Source organism: Euphorbia lathyris, chromosome 1 (assembly GCF_963576675.1).
Source record: "Euphorbia lathyris chromosome 1, ddEupLath1.1, whole genome shotgun sequence".
NCBI classification, from domain to species: Eukaryota; Viridiplantae; Streptophyta; class Magnoliopsida; order Malpighiales; family Euphorbiaceae; genus Euphorbia; species Euphorbia lathyris.
In genome coordinates, this window is record NC_088910.1 from 137,569,794 (window position 1) to 137,579,373 (window position 9,580).

Below are 9,580 nucleotides of genomic sequence, written 5' to 3' on the forward strand. Positions count from 1 at the left end.
TCTCTTTCCCTGGCTGGCCATGTGACTCGTCAATTCAGTGATTACTAGCTCTCTTTTGCACTCCTTTGTTATTTACATATGGTCGTTCTCTTTTCTTAGTCGTTTATCTCGGTGTAATTGTAATTTTATTTGGATTGGCTCCAGGGGTGGAGCTAGCCCGGGGTTTCTGCCACTGGCGAATACATGATTATTCGATTGAGGGTCGATTTTATACGTGCGTTCGGAAAAAAAAATTTGCTAAATCGAACTTGCTTAATTTTTTTTATATGCGTGTTATAATTTGAATGGTTAAGAACCAATTTTAAGTATTAATGTACAATTTCTTAAAATTAAGCTAGATTTCGTTTAATAGTCCTAACATGTAAAAAAAATTGGATTTAGGGAGGGCTGAACATGTAAAAAAATTAAAAAATTGATTTCAGATGGCCTACCAAGCCAAAAAAAATTAATAATTTGGATTTAAGGAGGCCTAAGAGGCCAAAAAATTAGAAATTTGGATTTGTGGAGGTCTAACAGGCAAAAAAAAATATAAATTTGGATTTATAGATGCGTAACAGGCAAAAAAAATTAGAAATTTAGATTTAGAGAGGCTTAACAGGCCTAAAAAAATAGAAATTTGGATTTAGGGAGTATCTAATAGGTCCAAAATATTGAAATTTTGAATTTTGGACAAGCCTAACACGTAATAGGATATATTTAATTTTTTTATTAGTTCAATACTAGTTTCTAAACAAATTATAACATTTTTACATTTTTTTATTTTTAGTTTTAAAATTTTAAAGTTTAATTTAGAAATTAAGTTGTTTGAGTCCCAAAAATAGAAATTAATTTTTCTAAGTTGAGAGCTTACTTATGATCCTAGAGGTCATGTGTTCGAATCACATGGGGTGGGGTGGGTTGAGGGTTTTCCTTTGTCTTTAATGTAATTTTCCTTTGTTTAAGGTAAGTGCATTGCGCACAATTTTTTTTTTTAAAAATAAAATAAAAAAAATAAATTAATAATGGTAACATAATTTTATAATTATTGAAAAATAAAATTTAAATAAATAAACACTTTCTAAATAAATTAAGGTTGGGGGAAATTTAAATAATGTTTTTAACTATCTCATTTACCTTTAAACAATGAAATATTACTACATAGGGTCTATATAGACTAATATCCGGGGGGTGCCGAAACTACTCGTGACCATGGTGGTTCCGGCGGCCGGAGGGCCCCGGGCCGCCCCTTGTCTCCACCCCTGGTTTCGGCCTTCGGCCCACCGGCTCCATCTTTAAGTAGCGGCTAGTTCGCTCTTTGTAGTCCCCTCTAAATATTGGTTTATATTTACAGTATCATTATAATATTTGAGTGGTTGAGTTGGTTTAAGTTGTATGTTGTGTACTCTTTTTACGTTGGGCACTTTTAATTTTTTAACTGACACACCAAAACCACAAAGTCTTAGAATATTGAAGGGTAAAATTTATAACTAAAATAATAAAAACGTGTAAAATGTTATCAGTTTTAAGAAATTAGTGTTGAACTTATAAAGAATTAAATATGTGTACTCTTTTCACGTTGGGCACTTTTAATTTTTTACTTGACACACCAAAACGACACAGTTTTAAGATGTTGGAGGCTAAATATGTTTAGTACTTTTTGAAAATTCATTGTAACTTGAGATTTAAATGTTATATAATTAATTTTCGATTTTCCCGAAGCAACACGAGGGTTGCATGGGTGTTTGGTTGAGTAAAATTATACAATGGAATGAGAATGGAAATCAAAGATTCTTATTGTTATTGTTTGGTTACATAAAATTATAAGTAGAATAGGAATTTCATTCCCATGAATTTGGTCATTCACCGTTAGATCTATGCTTATTAAATCTAAGCATTAGAATGCTTTGAATATCCAACCTAGGATTCTAATAAACGTAGATAAAATGGTTAATGACCAAATAAGATAAATAAATAGTTGTTTCGATTCCATTGTATTATGATTCCAATTCCAATTCTGTTTTCGAAATTTAAAGTTCATAGAGTGGAAAAAAATAAAATTAAGTCAATAAAGTTCATTTGTTTAAAAAAAAATTATTTTTGCGGTGAACGTGGATCGAACACGTGACCTTCAGATCTTCAGTCTGACGCTCTCCCAACTGAGCTATCCCCGCAAATAGTTAATGCTTTTGAAATTGTAATTATTGAATTCCCTCAAATGTTGCTCAATGTTAAATTTCTAATAGTTTTTTTGGTTACAGGGAGGGGCTAGGCCCCGAGCAAGAAAAGAAAAACAAGAACAAAGAAAAAAGACAACCAAAACGAGCTCCCGAAAGGCTAACCCGTCTCTAACCAAATTTGCCGAGCAATCCCATCTCCTCTAGAGTCAGCAATCAAAGTTTCCTGGATGCCTGCAGGAGGCATATCACACTCGTGATAGCCCAGGGACAAAAGTCCTGCGAAGTTCACCATCCAATCGGCCGCCCGATTGCCTTCTCTATACGTATGCACCACCTTCACATGCCAATCCCTCTTCAGAATCTCACAACACTTCCTATATAATCCATACCGTCTGAGCGCAGGTTTCTCCCCGTGTTGAATCATCTGAACTAGTAAATGGGAGTCCAGCTCCAAGACTAAATTCTGTATCCTTTTTTTCCATGCCAGCTCTAAGCCCAAATAAGCTCCCCAAAGCTCTGCTGTCGTCGAGGTGCTCGTTCCAATCCGGACAGCGAAACCGCCAATCCACTAGCCTTTCTCGTTGCGTAACAGACCGCCAACCGAGGCAAGGCCCGTGTTTCCTTTGCAAGCGCCATCACAGTTGAGTTTGTACCATCCCCGTTCGGGAGGTCTCCATCGAATGATCCTATAGACCTTTTCCTGAACCGCTGTAAGTCTGCTAGCAATAAAGGCCTGCTCGCATTCCTGAATCCTCATCGAGAGAAACCCATGATAGTCCGAGAGGTCCACATGGCCCGGCTCCAAGGCACGTTTGCACCTCCATCTCTAGAGCCCCCAACAGATTATTGGAAAGCAGTGGTTCCATGGTTTGCCATTTATTAAATCTGTCCTACCCACGTTTCTATCCAGCCATCGCTGCAAGTTATCCCGATAGAACCATCCTCGTTCTCCGCTTGGAAGAAAATTGTTCCAGATTCTTACCGCCAACTGACAGTCCCGGAGAAGATTCTTACCACACCTATCACATGCTTCTGAACTTGCCAGGTGCCGTCTAACGCGATTTGCGTTACACATGATCGCGCCGTGTCCGACGAGCCAGAGGAAGGACCGAATTTTCTCCGGAACAGGCAGTTGCCAAATGTCTGTCCAATGAACAGCTAGGGATTGATCGATGTCCGCCTGTTCACGAAGGGAGTAAGCCGAGCTGACTTGAAACTGCCCCGAGCTCGTCCCTTGCCAGATCTAGTTATCCCTTTCAGTCATTTCCGGAAAAACTTTAACTGCTGCGATTTCCATGAGCCTCTCTTTAGGTAAAAAATCCCTCAATGTCTCCCATTTCCATCCATTCTCACTATCCCAATAGTCCGCAACTTTGCAAGTTCTTGCATTCCATGGGACAGCAAACGCCGACTCAATTAACGGCACATCTCCCGCCCATCTTTCCATCCAAAACAGGGAGCCCTCGCCATTAGTGATTGTTTTGCCAATCCCTTTCTTCAATAACGCCGCACCAGATACAATGCCTTTCCATAACCGGCTCTGCCCCGTTTTAAACATAAACATGTCAAGACCCGTTTTCTTCCTGGCATACCTGTGCTTTATCACTTTTACCCAAACTGTGTCCTCTTCAGTGAGAACTCTCCAGCTGAGTTTCGCCATAAACGCTAAATTTGCCTCCTTAGTGATTCGGATGCCCAACCCACCTTTCCTCTGCGAACTTGTCACAATATTCCATCCGATCAAGTGGATTTTCCTTTGTTGATCTGAGCTTCCCCATATAAAGTCTCTGTTAAGCTTGTCAAGACGGTTACAAATGCTAATCGGTAAGAGAGAAGTCTGCATGATGAAAGACAGGATTGCTGAGTTAACCGCTTTAACCAGCGTCGTTCTACCGGCCATAGTTAGGCATTTAGACTTCCATCCTGTCAGTCTTTGTTGAGCTCTGTCCACCAGAAATTGGAATTGAGTCTTACTAGTGCGACCCTGGTTCAGCGAAAAACCCAAATACTTCCCAAGTTCCTTCGTTTCTTGGATTTCTAAATCCGAGCAAATGTTATTATTCACAATCTCCGGTGAGTTAGAAGAAAAGAGAATTCTCGATTTTAGGAGGCTTATTTTCTGCCCTGAGCTATCACAGAATTTCTCTAGAACCCCTCTAATAACCCGAGCCTGCTCCCCGGAAGCTTCGCCTAGCAAAATTATATCATCGGCGAAAAAGAGATGAGAGATCTTAGGACCTCCCCGAGGGAGCTGAACCGGTTTCCAATCCCCCGTATTGACCGCATCCAGAATTAGGTGACTCAGTCTTTCAATGCACAAGACGAACAGATACGGCGAGAGCGGATCCCCTTGTCTGAGACCCCTAGAAGGCTGAAAATTGTCAGAAGTCTCCCCATTCCAAGCCACTTTGATTGAAGCCGATGAGACACATTGTATGATGAGGTGGGTCCAGTTGTGCGGTAATCTCAGGCAAATTAAGGTTTAATGTAAAAAACTCCAGCTTATTCTATCATACGCTTTCTCCAAGTCCAATTTCAACACCATTGCTCCTGTCCGACCTGTTTTCATTTTAAACGAGTGTAAGACTTCCTGCATTAGGATGATATTATCTGTTATCTGTCTGTCGGGGACAAAGCTATTCTGGAAAGGACCAATCAAGTACTATAGGTGGGGTTTGAGGCGCTGCACCAGGAATTTAGTCACTGTTTTGTAAAGCACATTGCACAGGCTAATCGGTCGGAACTCAGAGAGATGGCTCGGCCCGAGAATTTTGGGGATAAGGACCAGGGTGGTCTCATTCAACCTCTACTCAAGGATCCTCGAATTTAGCGCATTAAGGGAACAGTTAGTAGCAAGCGGACCGAGGTGGCTCCAGAATTTCTGAAACACAGCTGTAGGGAAGCCATCCGGGCTAGGCGCCTTTAACGGACCCATTGCAAAGATTGCCACTTTAACTTCCTCATCAGTGAAGGGAGCCATCAGCGAGGCTAACCCGTCTTTAATCCAGGGCGTGAACTTCGTTGAAGTGGTAAGCATGGGCCTATTTTCAACCTCCTCGGTGTAAACCTTTTGGAAGTAATTAACAGCCATATTGTGAAGCTCACCCTCGTTCCATATCCAAGTCCCATTATCATCCCGTAAGCCCTCAATCCTGTTCTTCTTTCTTCGGATTAAAGTAGAGGTGTGGAAAAAAGTGGTATTCCGATCACCACAGGTGATCCATTTTTCATGCGATTTCTGATGCCAGAGGACTTCTTCCTGTCGCATTACGGCATTCAGCTCGTTTGTCAGACGACATTCAAGTTTCAGCAGCCCCCCCCCCCCCCCCCCCCCGTGACCTGTTGACAAAGACGCAATTGTACGCCTCCCAGTCTTGCCATCAGCCGCTTCTTGCGATAAAAAAATATTGCCAAAGTCCTCTTGATTCCACTTTCTCAATTCCTACTATATGTTACTCAGGGCTTCCATAGCGTTGTTCTGATTTGGAAGACTAGAGACAATCGTTTGCTTGCATCCGGGGTGCAGCAGCCAGGCTGCGAGTAAAACAGAAGTCGGCCCGGGTCTGTCGCCGAGCGTTGGTCCCGAAGTCAAGATGCATGGGGACATGATCAGAATTCTGACGAGCTAAATGTCTCAGTGTCGCCTCCGGAAATTGGTGATGCCACCCGATATCACAGAGGACCCGATCAAGTCTGCAGGCCACACGGGTTCTCCTAGAATGGCCTCTAAACCAGGTGAAGGGTGGCCCAATAAAACCAATATCAATAAGTTGGAGTTCATTAATCCAGTCAGCAAACAATGAAAAACGGGCGGATGGGGGATCGGAGCCTCCTTGTTTTTCCGCAGCTTCCTTTATACAGTTGAAGTCTCCCGCTAAAGCCCACGGGTGCATAATGGTTTCCCTTAGCTTCCGTATATCATCCATAAACTTTTTTTTACATTGAAGTTGTGGACGAACATAGACAACGGTGAGTTCAAAACCCCCTCCCTGTGGTCCTCCTTCGGTGGGATTAACCAACACATGGAGGAATTGATGATTCCGATCTATAATCGAAATTGTGATCATACTATCATTCCAAAACATCCAGATGCCACCTCTAAACCCCTTCGTGTCAATGATCTCCATATTCGTAAAGCCCAAAGTAGTTCGTAAGTTATCTGCCATGCTGCTCGGTAGCCGAGTCTCCACGAGCAAAAGAATTTCTGGTTTCTTTGATTGAACTAAGTGTTTGATTGTTCTCTGAAAACGACCTCTTCCCCCTCCAAAGCAGTTCCAAATTATGAAAGACATTGGAATAGACAGTTATGAGTGGACCTCAGCAACTAAAACATCTAGAAGGACTAGACAATATTTACGTCTTCCATCCCGGATGTCTCCGGATCATTCATATCAGTCACAACAATGTTTCCATGCCCAGTATCCCCAAATAAAGGGAGGCTTCCTTCCTCCAATTCCTCAGAGAGATTCGTGAGAATCAAGAATGGGTTACTATTAATTTCCATTCTAATCCGCTTCCCTCTTTTCTCTCTCTCCTTTTCTCTTCTCAGGAGTTTGAGAGGTGAGTCGGGAATTGTTGTAATCACCGTGCTTTTACTCATCGGTGGATTCCTAGAGTTGCTCTCATCCAAACGCCGTCTTCATCCTGTCGTGGTTATTTCTGAACTGGCGAAAGTGCATTTTCCTTCATCCCTCCTGCTGTTATTCAAACAAATTTGATTCTGATTTTGATTTCCCAGTTCTGTTGTAGCAAATTGAAAACCAGCAGGATTCACATCGTTTATTGTGGATTTGTCGTGTGCTTCAGGGTTTTCTTGAGCGGGGTTTTCCTTCAACAATGGAATCATATTGCGGGGCCGATTGTATTTCCGACGCGGGACTATCATCCACGGGCCATATTCAATCTGTGCATTGGTATTGCAAGTCTCTTCGGGCTCTTGGTTTTGCATGGTTTGATCCTTATTTATAACTGTTGAAGTATTACGTCTAGGCTGTATCACACTCTCAAACAAACAATCTTTCATAGTGTGTCCATAGCGTCCACATCGTGTGCATGTGGTGTAGAATCCTTCATACTCTACTCGCTGTTCGGATCCTTCCAGGGAGAAGCGTGCTATCAAGGGCTTCTGAAGGTTGACTTCGACGCAAACCCTGGCAAATTTTCCCCTAGCCGCTTTTGCTGTATTTTCATCGACTTTCATAGGTTTTCCTACTGCTTCAGCCACTGCCATTAGGAGGTCTTCATCATAGTACCATAAGGGAAGTTCCAAAAAACGGATCCAAACCATGGTCATGTCCACCATCGCTTCCGAGGGAGAAAAGTCGGCGCTCCACATCCTTATTGTCAGGTAGTTCCCCTGTATTATCCATGGTCCGTCCCTTATTACATGTTCTCTATCTAGGTCGTTGTCAAGTTTGATCAGGTAGAAACCATGCCCTAGGTCCACAACTGTTAGTTCTCCGATTGGCTTCCAAAGTTCTTTAATCCTTTTGCTCAGAGCCAGAAAACCTAAGTTTCGCCCTAGTAAGGCCCTGTTCTTTTTAATTGAAATTAAATTAAATTAAATTAACTTAACTTAACTTAACTTAACTGAATGCTACTGAACTGAACTGAACTTAACTTAACTTAACTACACCAAATAATTCATTGAACTTAACTGAACTGAACTGAACTGAACTGAATGATGCTGAACTGAACTTAACTGAACTTAACTTAACTGAACTGAACTTACTTATGCTGAAATTAAGTCAAAAAGAACAGGGCCTAACTTGATGATCAAGGCACTCTCCCATTGTTTCATTAACTGCTTTTTCAGGCTAGGGTCAATGTTAACGACCGGCTCTAGTGGATTATTGTCTTCAAAGTTGATTCGAACTTGCCCTGTCTCACGATAGTTCATGCGAACATGTGGTTTGGTATTCTCAGGTTTCGATTTTAGTAAATCCTTCCATGTTGTTTTTGTTACGGATTTCCCAGGTTGTGTCGAGGTGCTCCTATTCTTATCCGGCGGAACCGGCGGAACAAAGGTGCTCGGGCTGTTCTGCAGGGGTGGTGGTGACGGCGATTGCTGCTGCATCGCAGTAGAGGTTTTCAAAATAATCCAATTCTATTTTAGTTCTATTTTCTAATAGTTCATTATCAAGAATCCTTCTAGTCCGACCAAGAATAATATCTTCCATATTAGACATAAAAATTTCATTTATAGAACAAAATCTAATGACTTCTTTCCATAGCTCATTCGAACCATCTTTTTTTTTGGTATATCCTTTAGACCACTATTAGAAAAATCTTAAATTTTGACGGAATGTTCAGACGGAACAGTTGTTGTCAGAAATTTCAGCATAATTCCGTCAATAATTAAACTATTAATAGGTTTGATAGAAAATTCTGGCGGAATAAAAAAATTATGTCAGACAATTATGGATGGAACATTCCCGCATCTTTTCAGAAAAAATGTTATGATGGAAAAATATTCTATTAGTTTTCAAATCGAAAATATGACGGAAATATTTTATTTTAGCATATTCTGACGGAATTACAAATGGAATCATGACAAAAAAAATGTTTATATATGTTTAATTTTAAGGATAAGGTACCAAAATAGGCTTAAGGTTTTTGGGAAAGTATCAATTTAGCCTCTAGATATAATATAACACCAATGTAGGTTTAATGTTTAAAAAATAGTACAAATTTAGGTCTCGATAACATAACGTGACAGGCTATTGATATTACTCTGTTAAGTTCTGTCAATTGTATGTAGAGAGGAAAATCAGGACTTAACCGAGTAATATGAATGACGTGTCATATTTCGTTATCGAGACCTAAAAATAATACTCTTTTTTAAACGTTAAGCTTACATTAGTGTTATTTTGTACGTGTAGCCTAAATTGATATTTCCCCAAAAACGTTAGGCATATTTTAGTACCTTAAATATTCATCCAATTTTAGTACCTTAAATATATTTATTTGAATTCATTTCTTATAGGTGCTAATGATTTTTATTTGTCAAAATTATATTAAATATTCGCCCTATTGTTATGAGCAATTCTCGTTGACAGACTACCTGGGGTTTCTTCCAGTATTATCTATGATAATCAGTTTGGTTTTATCGAATGTAGAAATATTCATCATTGCATTGTTGCATCCTCAAAAGGGGTTAATCTTCTCTAATAAGTGATGTTTTGGGGGTAATACGACATTAAAAATCAATATTTGAAAAGCGTTTGATACGCTTGATTTGAATTTCCTGCTTGGTTGGTTTTGAAGCTTTTAATTTTTCTCTGACAGTTCGTAACTGGATTCTTAACATTTTTTCATCTGATCGTATTTCCGTTTTACATAATGACTCCTTATGGTTACTTTAGTTGCTCGAGGGGCATCCAACAAGGGGATCCTTTATCTCTTATTCATTTTGGCACTATAGA

At 40.3% G+C, this 9,580-nt stretch overlaps 1 non-coding gene across 1 annotated transcript; it reads right to left on the reverse strand.

Moving 5' to 3' along the window:
* Nucleotides 1-2,077: 2,077 nt before the first annotated feature.
* TRNAF-GAA (transfer RNA phenylalanine (anticodon GAA)) lies at nucleotides 2,078-2,150 on the reverse strand. The gene has a single exon. It is a non-coding gene; the product is annotated as a tRNA-Phe (tRNA).
* Between the last annotated feature and the right edge of the window lie 7,430 nt (nucleotides 2,151-9,580).